The 19,151-nt window shown below is 39.5% G+C and overlaps 1 non-coding gene across 1 annotated transcript in view; it reads left to right on the top strand.

The window, feature by feature from the left end:
* The first annotated feature begins 6,198 nt into the window (after positions 1 to 6,198).
* The window catches only part of LOC131067478 (uncharacterized), a 58,453-nt gene continuing 45,500 nt past the window's right edge, over positions 6,199 to 19,151 (top strand). The window contains exon 1 of the transcript XR_009372047.1: positions 6,199 to 6,390. This is a non-coding gene — a transcript (uncharacterized LOC131067478). The remainder of the gene's footprint in view (positions 6,391 to 19,151) is intronic.

A 19,151-nucleotide genomic window follows, 5' to 3' on the forward strand; every position in this document is an offset into this window, starting at 1 on the left:
GTTAACCATTTTTATGTGCAAAATGGAAAATGTCTTCAATGATATGTTTCCAATCATGTCTTGAGACAAATTTGCACCATACGAATGATTGCCTCACAGACAGAAAACCAAAGAAAATACAAGATCCCTTCATTGCTTCTCTAGCTCAGTGCATCCTTGAGTAGCGAATGGTGTGGACTAGGTGACCATGAAGACACTAATTGCCTAAGAAAAAGAGTGTTAATATGTTGGACGCAGAGGAACAAGACGAAGCAGTTATGGAAATTGCGAGAGCATAGATGAAGAAGGATTTTACTTGAATCCTTGTACAAAGAATGAATGACTTAGAGAATCCAAAGAAGAATTAAAACAAGTGTTGGTAAAGGAATGAATATCCTCTAATGTAACTGTAAGTACTTCATTGCGATCAAAGTCAGAGAAGAGCATAGTTTAACAAGTGTTACATACAACCATACCCATCAAGGTTACATACCTTCTTAAAACTATGCCACAACTAAGAGTGACAATTACTAACATGGTCAGTGATAATAAAGTTGGCTAGAACCAATGTAAGCCACAAAAGGAACTAGCAGTGAAATCACCACCCAAAAACAACTAGGCCATTAATCCAATGTTGTTGACAGTGAGCATCGAGAAGAAGTCGACCATCATTGAGATGAAAAGGAAGCTAACAAATGCCATCATTGATGGAGGCTTATGAGTAAATATACTACCAAGAGATACTTGGAAATTCATTAGAAGAGAAACACTATGGGCATTGACCTTCCACTTAGTAGGTGTCGACCACCATGACATCAAGACATTAGGAATATTGATGGTACAAAAAGTAATGATTGAAACACAACAAATTTTCTTGGACTTTGTAGTTATCCCTTTTCAAAAGAAGGTGTATGACACACTCCTTGAAAGGGGATGGTTGATTATTGCCAAAGCAAAGCATAAATGGGAGTGGAACACACTCTCGATCGAGAGTGGAGGAACGAAGTATGTCATTGACTTGAGGAATTAGGTAGTGAGAGGACTCGGTATCCTCTGAATCGGAGTTTGGAGATGAAGAGCTGGACATGGATGAAGGAAGGAAAGGCATGGAACCCAATGATGAAGGGGAGCTCAAGCTGGAACACTATTTTGAAGTTAAGACGAGTTCCCTAAATGGACTATTTCTTTGCCAAATGGAGGACTATGAGGTATTTCCCTCAATGTGTATTTTTCTTGAAGCCACGACTCTTAGTGAAGAGCGACCAAGGAACACATGTAAAATTGTGAATGATACATCTGAAAGTATGTTGGGTGAAAATTTTGTAAACTCGTGGAGGCTTAGAAAATGTGAGTTTCATGATAGTACATGAGATAATGCCTCTTAGAAGGAAAGATATGATCTCTCCTATTTATAAAGGGAAGGCTCCCCCTTTCTACTGCAATCTCTATCCATTCTAATTATACTGACTAACTTTACACTAATCCAAGATGATATAATGAATTTGTTCTGTTTTTTCAAAACAAGTTTTATCCAATTCTCTATTTAGAACAAATTTCTCCTTTTCTCAATAAAATGACAAACTTGCAGTAATCTTAAAAATCTATACTAATTGAAAGCAAAGTGTCCATAAGAGTACAAAGCCTCATGTTTCTTCCTTTTCTAAAAATGACTTAAGGGACGAGCCTTTTGTAAACAAAAGAACTCAAAGTTTCCTTCAAATACTCAAGTCCTATAAATTATTGTAACCCTAGATTGTTATATTGTAAGCACAAAGTCTTCCATTTATATCATAAAAATTTCTACTCTAACAAGATAACTCAACAAAGCAAAAAGGCTTCACTTTATTATCCACTTAATACAAACTTTTTCAATTAGATATCATAAAACAAAGTTTACAATATTTTACTCATCCTCTTCTAACTCAAATACTTTTCACAATGCAAGATTTAATCTAAAAGAATTTAGACAAGAATGACATAAGAACATCCCCTCACACAATAAAGTAGTCCCAAGACAAAGATTGGATGCAACATCTTTCTTCTTTGATTAAATTTTCTTGAATACACTATAAGCTCAAAGACTTAGATAGATTTTCAATTCTATGGAGTTTCAGTGTATTAGCAAAAAGATGGAAAAATATCCTTATTACAATGAAATCCCTCATATATATAGAAGAGGGATGATGCACAAAACTAGGAAAAGTTAAAACTAATTGTGGCCAAGTCAAAAGTAGAGACCTATTTAGACATATGCATTTAATCATAAATTGAAGTGGGAAACAAACCATTTTTGTACTATCAAAGGAAATATTAGTTGCATTAGAAGATGTAGTCATGATATCTCAAATTTTACTACAAAAATGATTTATGACATATTGTTGTTGGAAGAGATTCCAAGTTCTCATGGGAAGTTGAACTCAAAACATTGCTCTTTAGATCTAAGACACAATTCTTCTTCTCATGACCCTGCAAGGTTATCTATTGCCTTTAAAAGGGATATTTATCATTAGTATGGGGTATCTAAAAGTTATGAGGGTGTAAAGATTTCTGATTTGTTTTTGAATTTATTTTTCTAGGTGGGATAAGCCAGTTCTAAGTACGTTTCATGAGAAATAATTGTCCATGATCTATACATATCTTTTTTAATAAGATTGCATACTTTAATTTGAAGCATATATGAATACACACTTCAATGTGTATTATCTCTAGTTTGTTGTATGATATTTCTTTGGATAAAATAATCAAGGATTGTAAATTCCATTAATAACAGTTGTTGGCTTTTTGTTGTTTTCATTGTTAGTCTTTGTTCAAGGAGCATTGCAATTTATTTGATTGAAAATAATAAGAATATTATTATCACAAAATAGATTTTGAAGTAGGTGTCAGGAAATTTCCAGGCATACATGACAAATTTCCACATAAACTAGAAGAGAAATCTATGCAAATAAGTATTTAGAATTTCCAAATGCAAAAGAATAGACAACATACCATCAAAGGTGACACAAGATATACCTTGGGAAAACTCTCAAGAGGGAAGAACCCATCCTCCAAAATCATCCATCACTAATGTATTATTCAACAATGAAACCATTAGAATACATCTTCAACGTCCTCCATGAACACTTCTAAAATACAAGCTCTCTACAAGCGCTCCATGTGAACACATATGCAACCACACATCCCATGCCATGATTCAAACACTCACAAATGCTAAACAAGAGATGCTCTCAACCCCTTAGCCAAAATGACCAACTAGCCAACCTTAGACAACTGCCCTTGAGTTTGCTTTTATAGAAATAAGCTCACAAAAAACCACCAAGTGGTATTGCATAAAACCATGTGACTAATACCATGAGATTACAAAACCATTAACCCCTCATTTAATATTGGGTACTAAGTTTTCACTTTATTAATATTTTCCTAGTATTAAATTTAATACATTTCTCACGTGAGACTCCACATTAAATATATTTTTCAATGATGCATACAACACATAAAGTGGCCCTAAGAATGCTAACTCCTAGTGATGCATGTATACCTAGGTCCCTTAGATGCACCATAAATAATAATAAATTAAATAATTACAAGATAATGCAAGGTGATACAACACCTAATCCTAACAGTAGGATCACATTGTTAGCTCTTTGCAAGTTGGATTATTACAAGCTGATAATTCAAGAATGACCATTGAAGTGTATTGATGTGTTATGAAATGAAGATGCATGTCTTAGTGACTCCATGACCTTGAATATGCACGAAACAATTCTCGTTTCGCCCATAGCTTCAACATTGATTATAAAAAAATAGTCTTAAACCAACTTTAAACTCGTTATATGTAAAAAATTGTATCCTCATATCTTAATCAAATTGATTTCAAGGATCTTGCATGTTTTATGACATATTTCATAGATCCTCATTAGAAGTACATATGAAAATTGATCTGCTAGGCACTGGATCATAGATCTGTTGCATATTTACTACCGGTTTCATGAAGGGAAACCCTCCTCAGGTCTTAAAGAGCCTAAAGTGCAAATGAAACAAATCGAAAGTGTTTCTTGTTCATTGGCCTAACTTCCAACAACTTTAAACATAAGATCAGGTTAGTCTTTAGTAGTTATTAGAATACAAGTTGGGTCCAACCAATATTAGAAGACAACAATTGAGTCATTGTACAAGACAATAATTAAGTTGTTTTAAAAAGTGATGACCATACTATCTTCCAAAAAGGGATCAAAATATATATTATACCAAGTTTATTGTACAAATTATAAAGCAAAATATGTTGTACCTAGTATTAGCTAGATGATCTCAATTATGTTGTCTATTGTACCTCCTTCATCAACCACGTAACTTGGGGTGCTAAATATATAGTAATTGTTATTCTAAAAATTATCTCTAGTAATTAATTATTATTTCAAAAGGGTATTATATATTCTTAAAAGTATGTATTCTATCAACACTAATTATGAAATGTCCTATCATGTAATTATGTTGATTCTCCACAATAAATAATATTAATTTAAGATTTGAAATTGTTTTCATTTTGAAAGGATTGCTAATAGACCCTGTATTGTATTTTTTATTTGAAACTTACATTATAAATTGCATGGCTTACTACCTCCAAGCACAATAATTTTATAAATTATTATAATAATTTCTTTAATAATCACCCATAATTTTTTTGATTTTTTTTCAACTAAGTTGAAATTGCATTACAATGTCCAAGTCACTTTCTGATCACCCTATTATGAGAAAGGTGAGAGCATACAATGAAAGAAGCACACAACTATCTAGATTGCAACAACTTTAAATAAAATGCACTAAGTGTCAAGCCAATCAATCCCACTTCTTCAATCCAGAGTGCTTTTATAATAAATGAAAGGAATGGACACTTCATGCTTATTCAATGGAGTGTATAGAACATTAAGCACTTCACACTTATTCAATGGGTAAAAAATTTAGCTCTCTCTACTTATTCAATGGGTAGAAAAATTAGCTCTCTCTACTTATTCAATGGGGTAAGTAGATACAATAGTTTCACTCATTTTGTAGGATAATAAAATCTAAAAAATTCAACCTATTCAATGAAGTGAGTAAATAAATCAATAGGAAAAGGCTAAACCCATTGGTATTACTACCATCGGGTGTTTTACAATCATATATCAAAAGCAATACAACACAAATAGCTGCTGCAACACTTTATAATAAGCTAATGGAATCGAGACAAGTAGTATACCTCGAAGAAATGAGAATATAGATTGATGTAGTTTTTGCTACACTTGATTCTTACTGAATTAGAATCTTAAACAAGTTTGATATGACTCTAATTGCTCAAAAAACACTCCAAAATGCTGATGTACTTCATCCAAAAATCAAAACCACTAAAATAAATAATTCCAACAATAATAATGTGACAAATAATAACACCCAACATCAAATAAAAGATAAGATTGAGATGATCTCCTTTAATATCTTTTTTAATAAAAAATAATAAAAACATTAAATTAAATTCATATTCCATTTTAATTTATAAAAATAATGTAAAATCAACCTAAACCCTTTCAACTCGAAACTTTGTTACCATTGCCTACTTTTGATATCATTTTATTGTAGACAATGAATGAGATATCTTAATAAAGTCCACGTAGTTTTCGATAATGAATACAGATATCCTCGAAACAAAACTGTGCACACTGCACTCTATGATAAGAGGAATAAGAAAATACTCGATATATGACTACGATAAAAAGAATGCCTCTGACTGCACTTTGTTCTTTATTGAAAACAAAAGCAAATTACATAACTGGCCTTTTCGCTGTTTCCCGGCAACGAACAAAATAGTGTACGAATTAATCTAAATATAGAGAACGAATGAAATAGATATGCCGCGCACACACGTCTTATAATTTATTTCCACTTTCAAATGCGTGCAGGCGAAACAGTCTAAAAACTTCCATGTTCCAGAAAACATTTATAGTTCTTATAAACCCTTAAAAAGCACGTGTCTCGTTTTTGAGCATCCAGCAGCGTTACCGTTAGCACCTCGCATCTGCCCATAAATAGTTGTTATACACATTGACAATCAGACATAAATCGATCTTGATCGAAGCATTTTGTGTTTATACCTCTCTCTGTCGGGATCCAGCGTCAATAGCTGCAGCAGCCTCAAACTTTGCATGGTATCCAGGTTAGCACTTTATTTTCTTTGTTTGTTATCCAATGACACTTTAAACTGTGATACGTTTTGGATTAACTGTAGTTTAAGTTGCAGCATGTTTAGCTACCAAATTTATCAAATGTTACCAAGATTGCTTATGTCTGTGCCTTATCGTTGTGTTTGTTAAAAGGACCTGTAACTGACGCTGCGGCTAAGGAGTTCTTGGACAGCTACCCCGTTCCCTTACTTTTCAGGTATTTCTCAAATCCTCACTTGCGTGGTTTATTTATTTATTCAATTATAACCCTAAATTTTGAATATTAATGTCTTGAACATTCAATAAACACTTAAAAGTCATGGATTCAGAGGGCTGGGGTTTGTGCTGAGAGTTGCAATATTTGGAAGTATTCGGTCTGGCCCTGTTTTTTACTCTTAGACATTTTGTTTGAGATCACTTGGCGCAAACAAGGAGGAAAAGACATACATAAAATCTGCAAACAGGGTTCTCTCCCTCGTGTAGCAGTCTGCTCAACAAATCACTGACAATAAGAATTAGGGGGAGATGCTAAACTTAACAGCTTGCTGGAAACGGTGCTAAACCACAATCCAGACCGCAAATTAGTAACATAATATCTGGTGAACCTGCACAAAAAAGAAGAGCAAAACCTGACAAAACACTTCACCAATGCCATGCTAGAAAGAGTTGCTCATAAGACCAACATTCAGAGTCAGGGAATAATAGCTATATCTAGGCATTTATTAAATTGGAAATATTTTCAAAATACAGCTGGCTTGACAGTAGTATTCTCGATATGTTTGCCAACACTTTTTAAAGCACCTTCACAGCAGTTCTCAACTATGTCTAATTTTCTCCTCAAAAAGAACTCTCTAAATATCTCTTCTAAGCTAATCTTTTAAAACTGACATCCTATTTTTAGTACAACCTGCGTACTTTGGGGAGCCATGCCTCCAAAATTACTGTTCCAACAACCTACTATGAGAAATATACTTTCAACATTTTCACATCTCGACATTTTTTATTAGCAGGAAAATAATCAAATACTCCTGAATTCCTACAGTTTGACCTACCCGGGTCTCACAAAGAGTGGGCTGCATCATACCTGCTATGAGATACCTTCCCTCGGGGATCGTTGGAATTCTACTATTGCAACATGCGACAACTGATTTTAATCTTTGTGTTGAGGATGCTTTAAAATTTTATATTGACTCTTTTTGATACCTAGGTTCTGGTTTAGATCAGAGCAGTGGCATGGCAGCCTGATTACTCACTTTCCTTGTTCAAAATGTTCAATGGTCGCATTCAAAGTCCATGAAAAGTATATGAATGTGGAAGCCATTGTAATTTGCCTTAGGTCTAACTATTTGGTCTGAATGTGTCCTTTCTAAGCAAATGGAAACACCCAATTGCGCAGTTTAGATCTTGCCGGGTATGCAGAGGTGGACTACTGATATTTTACCTTTTGTATGCCTGGATGATTTGTTTTAAATTTAAGGGTAATCCTCGTGCCGCCATAATTACTTGGCCTCTGTAATTGGTGTGTATCCTCTTTTAGAGGATATCTTTGTAGCCAATATTTGAAATTGGACAAACATATAAACACAGGATTATCCCTGCAGTGGATTGCTCACTTCACCACATCAAAATAAAAATATAATGCATAGTTCATTTGGATGCTGATTTAAGTTTTTAACTATGGCATTAAGTATGGTTATGTTAACCATATTTGGATTTTTACGCCTGTTAAATTGTGCTTGAGTTTATTCCTGATGGAATCAAACATGATGTAATGCCCCCTCCTAAAAAGTGAAATTAGATTGCCTATTATAACATTCCCATGGGTCTTGGGAGTGTTCGATTATAAAATAGATAAGGGACATTTGAATAATTCTAATGAATGATGGGCAATGGCAGATATTAGGTGTTAATAAATCCTAATAAAATTATTATGGCAGCATTAAGCACTGCTGTTGGTAATAAACTGCTGCAATTTACTTAATTAAGGCAGCCCCTCAATGCAGGAAACAACGCAATTAATATTTAATAAAAACATATTTAAAGTTTGTTTCCAATCAAAGGGACATTTGAAGAGATGCATCTATTGAGGGAAGCCAGCCCCTCAACACAGGTAATAATGCAATTAATATTAAATAAAATATATTTAAAGTTTGTTTCCAATCAAAGGGACATTTGAAGAGATGCATCTATTGAGGGAAGGTTCTATTTAAAGGAGCAAGGAGAAAGGATCATCAATTGGGAAAAAGTATTATATACTTATTTATTACTTCTTTGAGGAGTATAAACCATTACACTTACAGTCTGAGGATGAAAACCCTTAATCGCCATTGCCGATTTAGGGATGTAAACCTTTGATTCAGGCAGATCTGAAAGCACTTTCTAAGTAGACATACAAGAGGAAATCATCACACTTTGAAGGACAATTATATCAGAAAATCAAGATCAGATTTATTTTCAGAATTATGTGAAATTATTAAATTGAATATTATAATAAATTCATAATTTTAGTGAAAATTATATTTAATTCCAGAATCATGTGATTAATTTATAAATTTGAATTTTATGATAAATTCATAAATTTAGTCAAAATCATATTTATAAATTCAATGCAATTATCATTTTGAGTAAGGATTACTGTTTTAGGGCAAAAATTAGAAATGTTCTAGAAAGGGACATTACAAATGGTATCAAAGCAGCAATCCGGCCAGCCTGTAGGGTAAAGCTAAATAACGGATGCATTCTAATCAAAGAGATTTGAAGGTCTACAAAGGAAGAGGACATGGATCTATTCAAGAATCATTGTACAAGCATGAGCCCCCCAAAATTGTTGACAAGTACCAAGGGTTGTCAGAAGATTTCAAAGCTAGTGTTTGTAATGTCCCCATTTTGAGATAGGATTTAATAATAAATAATATTAATAAATTAAAACATAAAATAATAAAAATATAATATAATATAATAAAAATGTAATTAAGTTAATGAATGGTAAAAAGGCATGGAATGAAGAGTTGTGACTCTCTCAAAAATGAGATGTAAGAGGGAGAAGAGATCATTTGAAAGGGAATAAGGAGGAGGGAAGAAAAAAATGAAGCATAGGAATCAAGGAAGGATTAATGAAGGAAGAAAGGAATGGGAAGTAGATAGTGTTGTGTCTCTTTCAAAGGGCAAGAATTATGAAGGATTCTGTACTATTTCAAAGGATGGAAATTCAAAATTGTGATAGGTTGTCTCTCTTGCCAAGGGGCAGGCATGATGTGTTGATGTTATAGCAGCAGGAGATATCTTTCTCCTGACTGCTGACATAACTTTTATCGACAGTTTATTTGTTTCCTTATAATTGCTGTCTTATATCAGCGATTACATTGCTGTTGATTCTTAAATTATGTTAATAATTTTATTTTGCTAGCGGATAACTAATCTTATCTGTCTATCGGGTGCAAATTAATATCGCACCCCCCTTCTTTTAATGATACCCCGATTGGGGTCATGTTAGTCCACGACCCTTATCGGGTATATTATCTCTTACATCGCAGGCTTCAGGTGATACGAAAAAAAGAAAAAGGTTTATGCTGCGTATACAATTAGTGTTATCCATGAGAACATTGCTGTGCGATCTTCTGTGTAAATCATATTCGATTCTTATACTAGCGATAGTCCGTGGTGTTTATATGTGAAGCTTGTGAGAAATACATGCTGCATCATTCATAATTATCTACCGTGCACTTTCAGTAAGAAATCGTGATATATATATATATATATATATATATCAGCAGACAGAGAACTGCCAAATAAAAATACATTGGTGAAATATATCACTTGAGGAAAACCAATATCAAGCAATATATTGATATCTATTGCTTCAGATTAATTCAAATAAGAAAATTTTAAATCTGTACTTATGCATATCAAAATTCTGATCCAAATTTAACATGATGAAGAGATGTGATCTCTGCCTCACATGGGAAGATGTAACGGGGAGAAGGTTCATTTGAGGAAGAGAGGAAGGGAGATCAATTTAGAGAATAATATATTATTCTTAAAGGCATCAATGAAAAGTGGTGACCCATTTGTTATGAAAGGTGGTGCCTCAATTCCTATGAAAGGTGGTGACTCTTCCCCCAATGAAGTATAAAGGAGAGATCATTCCAAGCATTCAAGGATCACTCACTCATTCATCAATCATCTAATCAACAATCACTTAGTCATCAACTCACCAATACCTCAAGTCAGCCAATCAAAGGAATTCATTGAATCATTCAATCAATCATACAAATATCATCAAAGGTTTCTGATTTAATATAATCATTACTTATTCCTCTCAGCAGTCCGACCTGTTGACGTGTCTGAAATCGCGGAACTACGACTTCATCCGGCCAACGCAAAATAGAATGTACTCGCAGAGTATCCTATCCTCTCTTGTATAAGGAAGCCCTAATGCTGTTTAGTTGATCAATGGGACGACCTCAAGGTTCCAAATGTCAGTTCTTGATTGCAGGATAACTCAGTGATCGATGTGTTTTGCTGGGAGCACAAGGGGACTTATGTTTTGCAACAAGTTGGTTTGTTGCGATTCTCAGATTGCGAAATAAAATCAAAAGGGAAGGGTTTAGGAGGCCTAAGGACAAGGATGATAACAGTTGGTGTAGCGGGTAGACAGATTTCGATAAACCAGTTTGTGTTTTGCCAGAGACACCCTCACAACCAGACAAGAACGGTGCAAGCTCTAAGGGATGAAGGATTTTCAGACAGGAGACACTTGTTTTAGGCACGCAATTCTGGCGCAGCCTAAGACGAACACCTGCAGTTGAACTAAGCACAGTTTGGGTTCAGACTAACCATGCATGGCGACCTACAATCAGCAAACCCCCAATGGTATGAACCAGAAATGCATCAAATACCCCTCCACACATCACCATTAAAATCCCTGCACGCTAAAATTAACTAGCTGAAAGAAACCATGCAAACAGAATGAAAACAAGATGATAAACACCGAATCAATGTCTATATATTGATTTCAGCTGCCTATTACAACAATTTCTGCAACATCTCTATGCTATTCCTAAAATCTAACCTATTCTAACTTCTAAAATCTAACTACAAAACTCTAACCCTGTACAATGAGAGGCATCCTGCCTTTGATAGATTTTACAATATGAATTAGAGGCCAGGATTAACTGCATCCAAGGGTTGCAATCTGCCTTCTAGAAGCTGACAACTTTAACCCATGCCTATTAAACTCTCAGTCATCCACCCAACCACCTTCTCAACTACCTATCATAGTTTGGCTTCAATTTGGTCTATCCGGTAGTTGAACATAACTGTCCACAACTGACCTGTTTCCCCTTTGTTTCAAAATATCTTGAGTGGGGCCCACAGGCAGTTTTACATTAAAACAAATTTAGTTTTTAAAACTGAATTTTTGGAATTTCTTCCAGCTGTGCATTACTCTAGAATGCATAATTTGGTAGCATTCTGCGTTTTTTGTCTTCAATCTCGGTGGTGGACCTTAACTTCGTGGTTCAATGACACGCTTCCCAATGCTTGGTCTTGCAATCTCACACTCTTGTATCTTCTTCTCCAGCTTCCAGTGCCTGGCTATGATCTTGCGTTAAGTCATCACTTTAGCTCGTCCCGATGTCGTTTTCCTGCGAACAATCAATTTCATCTTTAATCAATCGATTTGAAAAATTAACTAAATTAATTTGACAAACATTAAATTTCTTTGGTGAGGTCGGGCTTGAGAAGCTCTTTGTGAGATGTATCTTTTAAATGCTTTCTCTTTGAACGTGAAATCCTGATCTTTAGTCTTGATTCGCCCTCAAAATTCAGACGAGTTAAGTTCAAATGCATGACCTTATTCTAAACAAACCTCATTCATAAAATTTGACCCTTGGAATTAAAGTGAGAAATTCTGATTATGTTAAAGAAAATGAGCGAACGTAAACTTGCAAATTAACCTTCAAAATGTCCCCTTCGACAAAATTCAACCATTTCATAAGGAGCATGTGAAATTTTTGTTTAAACGTCTCCCTTTTGTTTTGAATTTTGGCTAATTGAGCCGATTTGCACGATTTCTTCTCTAGTGTCGGGTCATTTGGTTTTACTTGGTACTTTCAGCTCATTGACCGATTTGGCGAGTTTTGGAGACCACCTTTCATCTTGGCTAAAGAGTTACTTTCGCGAGTCCTTAAGGTTTTCGAGCCAAATATGTACATTGCGTGATTTGATTTTGTGAAGATTGTCAAGTTATGCAGAGCTTTGTCATTTTTGGCATACTAGCCGATTTTGTGAATTTCGGCCTTTGGGGCCGATTTTGCCAATCTTGGCTAAAGAGTTACTTTCGCGAGTCCTTAAGGTTTTCGAGCCAAATATGTACATTGCGCGATTTGATTTTGCGAAGATTGTCGAGTTATGCAGAGCTTTGTCATTTTCGGCATACTAGCCGATTTTGTGAATTTCGGCCTTTGGGGCCGATTTTGCCAATTGTTTACCCTCTCGGGTGAATAACTTAAAGTACACAGATAAAGCACGTAATGCAGAATAATAATGTCATAGATATCAGATGCAATATATTAGATGTTATTCCCTTCATAATTGTTTTCTTTACAAGTTACATTCCGAAGTATATAAAGATGGCAAGGGGGTGCGAGCGCCAACCGTTGCACCGCAACTGCCACCCCTCGGCTGCCAACTAACCAACACAATTACAACTTAATAAAGTAGTTTTATTTCCGTGTACAATATTGCTGCCAACATCATCCCCCCAAAAAGAAAAGAAGTCGTCTCTGGACGACTTAACACAAAATAGAGATGACATTAAACAGAACTGCTGACGCCAGTCGAGCCTGGAACCCATACACCTGCTGCGTCCTCGCTTGAAACCCTTGGCTGCTACCATCCGATGCTCAAGTGCCTCTTTGGCACCACAGTTCTCCTGTGCCTAAACCAAACTTGTCTGCAAAACATGCTTTTCAGTCTCAGCCTCCACCAACTGCTACTCAAATGATACTGTCTCCCTAGCCAATTTGTCCTCGATAGCCACCGACATTGCCCTCTTGGCATCCAACTCCTGGGTACGCTGAGCTAAGTCTCACGCTGGTACTGCCTCCAACCTGGTGGTCAGCTCCTCCCGAGCCCTCTGTGCATCCACCAAGGCAACCTCACGTCCAGCCGAGACATACTCCAAGTTCCTCAAAGTGTACCATTCCTGCCTGGAGGTGGCCACAACCCGTTGGCACAAAGGCTAGGAGACACCTCAAATCCTCCATCACAGTCCCCAAAAGCTGCTAACTGAACTGAATAACTCTTTGGTGTCGTCTGACTTCGCGTGTCAGCAATGCCTTCCCTCAAACTCTGTTTGTTCGCAACCTCCAAATCCGTCGCCCTCTACGGCTTATGGCTTCTCGGCTTCCCCGCCAATGCTTAGCTGTAGGCTTCTTTCTCACAGTACGGGACAACCCAACACCTACCGTGCCTTTTCTGATGCCCTTCGCCCAACTCAAAAAGTGTATTGTAGCTCAAAAATAAACTGGGGGTTTGGGGGCAGTGCCCCCAGCGGGGTCGAGGGGCAGCGCATCATTTCTGTGATATTTTATGATGTCAAAATCCTTCTTCTACACTCCAATATTTTCAGTGTCTAGGCTCCAGATGTCATCGAATAATTTTTCAATCTGGTCGTTGTCGTTTTTTTTTTTTTTTTTAAAGTTTCCTCTATAATGTCCCCGATGGCACCCCGGCCATACAACCTCCCCGTACGGTCAACAACAGCACTGACACCTCCAATCGTGCGGTGTACTTGGCGTGCGGGTGTGTGCAATCTCCTTCCTCCGCGTTGTTTCCTTTTATTTATTTTCCTCTGTTCGCCTCTTCGATTGTGCGGGTTAAAATAGCCACCGCACGGTGCACCCGCGGTGGACACACGGTGCCATCGTACGGTGGGCACACGGTACCACCGTACGGTGACCCCACGGTGGACCCGTGGTGCCACCGTATGGTGACCACGCGGTGCCACCGCGCAGTGGTATGGTGGGCACCGTGTGTCCACCGCGTGGTGGCACCGTACGGTGACCCCACGGTGGACTCGTGGTGCCACTGCACGGTGACCCCGCGGTGCCACCGTACGGTGACCACGCGGTGGACCCGTGGTGCCACCGCATGGTGACCACGCGGTGCCACTGCACGGTGGACCTGTGGTGCCACCACACGGTGGATGCATGGCCCCACCGTACGGTTTTTTTTTTTTAATCTAATTGTCGAGAGTCTTCGGCTCAAGTCCCATGCCTTTAGGATCGCCCTTCATCCTTCTCGGTTTTCCTCGCCCGAGAGTCTTCTGTTGTGGTCCTATGCCTCTTGAGTCGCCTGCCCGACCTCTCGAGTCCCCTTCCATCCTCTCGGGTCCCCCTCCGGGCTCTCGGGTGTCCGTCCGGCCTCTTGGGTCCCTTGCGCGGTTCGTGTGGTAGGGTTTCAATTTGGGCCCGTTGGTGGCCAATCTATTTTCAATGGCCATCTGAAGACTTGGAACCACAAATTCTACAGGGACCACGGTCTCCTTCCCGTACATAAGAAGAAGAATAATAATAAAGATTTTGAAAGTTGCGGCCTTCCACACAGGGTTCCAATCGTTGCCGACACAATTGATCTTCGGATTATCTACATCATTGAGGTTTGGGGTGTCTCCCTTCCAATATTCTATGTATTCTGGCAGGTATGCCTCCTCTGTTACTTGCTCTGGTTCCTCTACTTCGAGCCTGTAGCTCTGGAACATTTCATAATCCTCCATCTGCCAATGGAAGAGCCCGTTCAATGACCCTGTCTCATCCTCGGAGCATTCTTCTAGTTTGAGAATCCCTTCGTCGTTGGGCTCCTTGTAGCCCCGTCCTTCGTCCCTCGGGTAGCCTTTTCCTTCACCCTCCGATTCCGAAGATGATGTCAGTTCCTCGTCAAGAACTCGGGTCCTTAGATCAATGGTGTACTTCCGCCCCCCTTTCTCCATAGAAAGGGTGTTCTTTTTCCAGTCGTGGTTCACCTTTGCTGTAACCAGCCACCCTCTGCCTAAGATGGCGTCGTACCCCTTCTTCTTGAGTGGGATTACCACAAAATCTAGTATGAAAGGTTGCGTGTCGATGGTGACCGGTTGGGCCATCAGGGTGTCGAGTGGCTTGATGCCATGTTGGTCTGCACCTACCAAGTTGAACGTGGGTGGCCATAGTTTTGGCTTCCCCAGCTTCTTCCACGTAACCTCTGGCAGTACATTCACCCCCGAACCTCCGTCCACGATGGTGTCTTTGAGGATAGCCCTGAGAATTCCCATCTCTACTACAGCAGGATGCCGACCACTATTTAAGGCCAACAACATTGGGTCAGCCGAGGGGCTGACCGGAACTTTCTCTCGTGTGGCACGCAAAGGTGCCTGCGCAATGGTTTGTATGGAATTAAAAATGGCTGTTCTTAACTGTGGCATTGTTTCTAGAAGGTCCTTTACCCTTATAGGTACTTCCATTTGCAGTACTTGCCCAATGATGTTATTTTTCGCTTCCGTACGGGATGATGTACTCGCCACCTTGTTGTCTCGTCGTTCGGCCGTCATCTCACGTTCAATATTGGCCTTTGCCTCCCGTAATCTCTCCTTCTCCGTACGGGGTCGGGATAAGTTGCCTTTTTTGTTTGGGCGCGGGTGATTGCCAGTACTTCTTTCTCACCAGTCTTCTCAATGTTGAGGAGATTAACCCCTGCCTGTGGGCAATTTGCGTCCTCATGGTCGCCTGGCCCACACCATCGGCAGAGGTGCTGAGGGGTGGCTTCCTTCGTGCAATCACGGGCGAAGTGCCCCCACTGATTCCAGGCCCTACATTGGATAATTGGCCGGCCCTTGGCGTCATATTGGATACGGCTTCTGTTATTGTTATTGTTGCTATTCCTTCCGCCACCGCGTCTGTTGTCCCGGTAACCTCCAGATGATGCCGTTGTGTTGGTTTGCGAAGTTCCGACGACCGGCTGCTCTTGCGTGAAGAGAACTTGTTGGCTCCTGGTTTTCATATTGTAGGTACATTCCTTTGTCAAATGTCTCGCAATCTGACAAATGTCGCAGAAAGCCTTCTTGGGGCAGGACCCCTTGGTGTGTCCGTCACTCCTACAGTCGGTACACCACACGTCGTTTTCTTCAGTCTTACTTGTACTCCCCTTCATGGCTTTGAATTCTTTCAGCATTCGTTCCATGTCCTTTTGGAGAGCGTGCACCTTTTTACTCGATTCGCCACTGCTGCTGCTTTCCCCGTCAGAGTCTTCATCATCGTCAGATGAATATTTATTACTTTTCTTCTTCTTTGACGTTTTGTATTCGCTCTCTAGGTCCATCGCCCTATTATAGGCGTCGTCATATGACGTCGGGGGTACAATTTTCATCTTTTTTCGTAGGGAGGATTTCAATCCTTCAACGAACCATCGTTTCTTCAATCCCTCTGCTGGTTGGCTTTCCATTTTACCCAGCAATTCCTTCAGCCTCCTGCTGTATGCCCGTACTGTCTCCTTGGTACCTTGTTTGGTACTGTATATCTCCGTTACAATTTCATTGTCATCACAGAGCAATCGAAACTCCTCCGTGAATTTCTTCTGTAGGTTGGCCCACGTGGCCATTTTTTGCTTGTCCACATCGGAGTACCAATCTATGGCAACTCCACGTAACGTGGCTGGGAATTGCGTTACCCATTCGTTTTGGTCAGTAACACTGTTCGCTGACCATATGGTTTCGCACGTTCGACAATGGCGGACGGGATCTTCCTTCCCCTTGCCGTTGAACTTCGGCAACTTCTGTTTATTGGCCATCCCACCGCTCGGTCTCACTCCTTTGGTGCCTTGTGTGCTTGTACCTGGTGATCCTCCGCCTCCGCCTCCTGCACCTGACCCTCCACTCGTGGGTCCTCCGGAGAAGGTTGTTGACCCCGAACCGAACAAATCTGCCTCTCGTACGGTACCCTTGTGCTCCCTCGGCACCGTCGGTCGTACCGTCACCTTCGGTGGTCTCCCTCCGGTTGTCCTCCGAAATGGACAAATTCTTTAGTAGGTCTCTGGTAGCGTCGATCAAGTTTAGATTTCGCCTTGTTTGTTCTACTAACTCTTCGCGACTTCTTACCCTACGGTGGTGGTATTCAGGCGAACTATAGAGGTCGCCTTCGGCACCCTCCATGACTCCTAGGTTCCCTTCGGGCAACCCTACGACAATGTAGAGAGTGTACTTCTCTCCATCTATCTCTGCCTCCGCAACCTCCGTGACACCTCTTGGGTTCCCTTCGAGCAACCCCTCGGCCGGTCGTCCCTCGGCAAGCTGCCTTAGCCTACGCCTTCGTTCTACTTGCTGCTTCAGAATCAAGGCCCTCTGCGCGGCCTCCCACTCATCCGTTTCTGCTTTTTTTTTCTATCTTTATTTAATATATTGGGCATAAATCACTTCCGTACATAGCAAGCACACGCCATGTACAAAAAAAACTTTTATTATTTTTCCTTTCGGCCACAATTTATCTCAACATTGTGCCGGGATTATTACAGGGTTCAATTTCCCCTTTGCCGATTGTTCTGTGGGCGTGTCGTCGGCCTCTGGGTTCATCTCACCGACGGGTAGGCCCATCGCGTCCGTGCGCCATCCGCGTCTTTCGTTCCCGAGTACGTCTAGGCAACATCGCCAAATGTTTACCCTCTCGGGTGAATAACTTAAAGTACACAGATAAAGCACGTAATGCAGAATAATAATGTCATAGATATCAGATGCAATATATCAGATGTTATTCCCTTCATAATTGTTTTCTTTACAAGTTACATTCCGAAGTATATAAAGATGCCGAGGGGGTGTGAACGCCAACCGTCGCACCGCAACTGCCACCCCTCGGCTGCCAACTAACCAACACAATTACAACTTAATTAACTAGTTTTATTTCCGTGTACAATATTGCCACCAACACCAATCTCCCCATTTTCGGGCCAAATGATTATGTTTCGCGATTTGTTAGAGGTTGAATTCCCTCCTGTTTGCCTTTGTCGGCTTGGATGACTTCTTTCGTTCTCGGGCAAATGATTAATATTGCGAAGCTTGAAAAGTTATATCTTTTCGGCCATTTGGGAGATTTCGCGATTTTCGGTGCTCATGCGACTTTATGGCATAATTTGTAAACTTTGGCTTATTAGATGACTGTGGGAGAAACGTCCATAACCCTTTTCGGCTCACTTGTGGATTTTGCGCGAGTCTCTTTCGGGTTTTCGGCACATAAGGTAAAATGTGGCGATTTGGTGACTTTTTAAATCTCGGTTTAGATGACTAAAAGGCGCAAACTTGTGTGATTTTCGGCCTGATGAAGATGTTTGCGAGATCTTGACTCCTTGGATGATTTCGGGTTGGAAAGACATCTTGCGAACTTTGAACTCCTTCACCAAGTTCGGCCCAAAAGCCGATTTTGTAAATTTTAAGTTGATTTCGGGTGATTGGGGAATTTTACGAGATTTGATGAATTTCAGCCTGAGAGAGATGTTTTCGGAGCCTTACCTCACATTTCGGCCTTTTAGGCTAATTTGTGAGCTTTACTTTGTTTTTCGGCTCATATGGCCAAAATGCGACTTAGTCTTTTCTTCAATTCTGGCTCAGGAGGTAGACTTAGTGGATTTCGGCAATTCTCACGCGATTTTGAACTTAGCCCTTCTTTTTCGGCTTAATGAGTTGAAATACAAACTTAGACGCCCCTTTTCCTTTTCGGCCTTTCAGATGAATTTGAGAGTTGTTTTAATTTCGGGCTAAGGAAGTAGACTTCGACAGCTTTGTCTCACATTTCAGCCCCTGAGGCAGATTTGTGAGATTCACCTTTTCTTTCAGCCTAAAAGACTGTTAGGGTTCCCACAGATACTGAGAGGGGGGGGTGAATCAGTATTCGACTGGTAATGAGATTTTCTTAAAACTGAATATGCAGAATATAAAGTAACAGTATACCGGTATGCAAG

The sequence above is a fragment of the Cryptomeria japonica genome, chromosome 3 (assembly GCF_030272615.1).
Source record: "Cryptomeria japonica chromosome 3, Sugi_1.0, whole genome shotgun sequence".
In the NCBI taxonomy this organism is placed as follows: domain Eukaryota; kingdom Viridiplantae; phylum Streptophyta; class Pinopsida; order Cupressales; family Cupressaceae; genus Cryptomeria; species Cryptomeria japonica.